Source organism: Papio anubis, unplaced genomic scaffold (assembly GCF_008728515.1).
Source record: "Papio anubis isolate 15944 unplaced genomic scaffold, Panubis1.0 scaffold3352, whole genome shotgun sequence".
Taxonomy (NCBI): domain Eukaryota; kingdom Metazoa; phylum Chordata; class Mammalia; order Primates; family Cercopithecidae; genus Papio; species Papio anubis.
The window spans coordinates 1-2992 of record NW_022163486.1 but is presented as its reverse complement, the minus strand read 5'-3'; the positions used below and the strand labels follow the sequence as shown (position 1 = coordinate 2992).

The window sequence follows — 2992 nt, the reverse complement described above, 5'->3', positions numbered from 1 at the left end:
AAGATTAAGGACACTGACACACGAGGAGTGAGTTTAGGAGCAAAGCACTTAATAGGCAAAAGAAAGACAAAGGGGAACAGCTCTCTTCTTGTGAGAGAGAGGGGCACCCAAAAGGGAATTCCAGCCTGGAATGGGAGTGCATCGGATTTTACAGGCAGGCTTGAGGAGATGGTGTGTGATTTATGTAGGGCCCACAGGTTGGTTGGACCAGTTGTGATATTTACACAGTGCGTGTGGAAGGCTGTTCACCCCACCCTCATCCTATTATGCAAATGGGCTTTCCACTTGGCCGGCGCCACGTTCTCTGCTCCTTACTGTAAGGAAGGAGCCTGGCAAACAGAAGGGAAGATGGAGTCGCCATTGTGAACATGCCCAGTCCCAGGTGTCCGATTCCTATTCGCACAGCTGCCGGCATTCACCCGTGCAAGCTTCCAGCTTACTTGTCTGTGTCTGAAGCTTCATATTACAGGCTGCACCTTGTTAGAAAAGAAAATAATTTGGAGCCTGCTTTTCATTAAAAGCCTTCCATACCCTCACTACCTGTCTAAATAATTTCTTCTTAACTCCTATATCACTGCCAGCCTCTGAGCCAGAATGAGGTGACAGAGAGGCTGGGACTGTGCAGAACACATTTTAGTAAAGATGGCTGATGGCAGTAGTGATGTCTAATTACCAGGTGCAGCAGTGACGTCTCTCCTGGCCTCAGGGTCCAGTGTCCAGCACCAGGGTGTCAGAGGTGTGGGCAGTGGCGTCTGTGCTCAGCAGCAGGGGCAGTTGTTCCTAGGAGGGACCTGATCCAGGGTGGGCTGTGGATTCTGTTCCTGGATGTGTAGGTTCCAGCCTGCTTCTGTGGCCTTCCCCACAATAAAACTAGCCCCCAATACCAGATATACGACTTTATGTGTACATTACAGAAATTTGTTTTCCATAGTTTGCTCCAAGAAGTGAGTGGGAAATGAGTCTGTGGGCGGGTGTCAGAGAGCGGCATTCACAGGTGTTCCTTGTGCGAGAGCCACATCCTGAATTCTCTACCTGGTGTCTACCCCATGGTGGAGAGAACAACAGGGAATGTCACAGCTCATAACTGATGATACACATCCTCCCTTTTCTTTCTGTGAGAAAAATCCTCTTTTAAACAGGTTTGAAAACCCACCCCATCCACCCACCCTGGGCACTCTCTGATCTCAGTGGTTCCCAATCTGGCTGAGCAACAGGATTGCTGGCAGGAGTTTAGAAAATACTCAGGCCACTCCCCAGAACCCCTGTCTCAGAGTATTATGCACAAGACCAAAGAATCGTTTATATAACAAGCCCTAGAGGTGAGGCTGATGCTCAGACATGTGGGATCCTGCTGTTCTTGATACTCCAAGTGTAATCTGGAGACCAGCAACATGAGCTCCAGCCTTGTCATAAATACAGAATCTGTAGCTCCACTCCAGACTTCCTGGATCTCAGCACCACGTCCGGGTGATCCCCGTACACACGGGAGTTCCTTGTCTAAGTGTCCTCTAGACTGGGGGTCAGAACTGTGCAGTCTGCTCTGGGTGTGGTCTGATCACATCCCTTAAACTGGAGGTCCAGGGTTCAGTCCTTGCCCTCATTCTTTTCCACAGTCAATCACTCCCGTGGTGCCCACCCCGCACAGCACACTGCAGCTCACAACCAGGTTCTCTCTTCAGGAAAGAACAGTCCTTGATAATGGGTCCAATTTCACAGACAAATATAAGTCTAAATTAGACTCTGCTTTAAAAATTCATGAGTTGGGATTGGATTCAGCACCAAGATCACTAGAACCAGGGCAGGGAGAGAGGGCAGGAAAGCAGAGCAGAACAGAAGCTCTAGAAGCAGGGCAGGAGGTGAATGAGTCTGAACATTTGTCTCAGAATACACAGACACCCCTGTGTGCAGGGGCCGCCCTGGGTGATGTCTGAGCCTCTGTGGTCACAGCTCCCGCTGGACAAGGTTCCACTGAAGGGACAAGGACAACGGAGCAGTGAGGTGACCCAGCTGAGGACTGACCACATAAAGTCCATGAAGAACTGAACAGCAACTAGGCACAGGCCCAGTCCACACGGGGCTCCTCACAGCCTTCTCCACCCTTACCTGCAACAGACTCAGCACAGCGAACATGCAGATTCTGGAAGGTTCTCAGGCCTTTATTTGCTCTCTCAAGTTCTAGGGTTTACTTATTTAGTTAATCCATCAACCTCTCATAGCAGTTATTTGAGAAAACAAATTTATATTCAGATTCTTATTTTCAGTAGGGAAGTAAGAAGTTGCAGCTCAGTGCACATAAAGTTGAGACTGAGATGGAGACATCCAGCCCACCTCTCTGGAACAGGAAAGATGACTGGGGAGGAAACACTGGTCAGCGTGGGAACAGGGGTCACGGGGGACACCGGGTGGGCTGTCTCTCCACCTCCTCACATTATGCTAACAGGGACGCAGACACATTCAGATGCCTTTGCAGAAAGAGATGCCAGAGTCTCTTGAAGTCACAAAAGGGAGGTGTGAAGAAATCCTGCATCTCAGTCCCACACAAGACAGTTGTCTCAGGCTACAGAAAACAACAGTCATGAACAAATTCAAGTCAGTCATGGTAAGTGATGACACTCTGAACAGCCCACCACACACTCGAAACGTTACAATCAAAGAATCTCCATTACCCAGGCCTTTCCCCTCTGCCCTCCCCGCCCCCCTACTCTAGACCCCAAGAATCTCACCTTTTCAAGCCGTGAGAGACACATCAGAGCCCTGGGCACTGTCGCTGGCTGGGGTAGAACAAAAACAGGACCTGGTCAGAGCCCACAGGAGACATGGGACAGGAGGAATTATGGGATGGGTGAGCTCCTCCACACTCCCACCCCCACCACTTACAAGCAGCCTGAGAGTAGCTCCTGCATGTAAGGAGAGAGTAGCTCCCTCCTTTTCCACCTGTGGGAAAAAAATGTCCTGTGAGGGGACTGGGAGGAAGCAGGGTCATGAGATCTTA

At 50.1% G+C, this 2992-nt stretch overlaps 1 long non-coding RNA gene across 1 annotated transcript; it reads right to left on the bottom strand.

Annotated features, from left to right (window-relative positions):
- Window positions 1-28: 28 nt before the first annotated feature.
- LOC116273052 lies at window positions 29-2900 on the bottom strand. The gene is made up of 3 exons (XR_004181553.1): window positions 2724-2900; window positions 674-2557; window positions 29-476 (listed from the first exon to the last, which is right to left on the bottom strand). It is a non-coding gene; the product is annotated as an uncharacterized LOC116273052 (long non-coding RNA).
- Window positions 2901-2992: the final 92 nt, after the last annotated feature.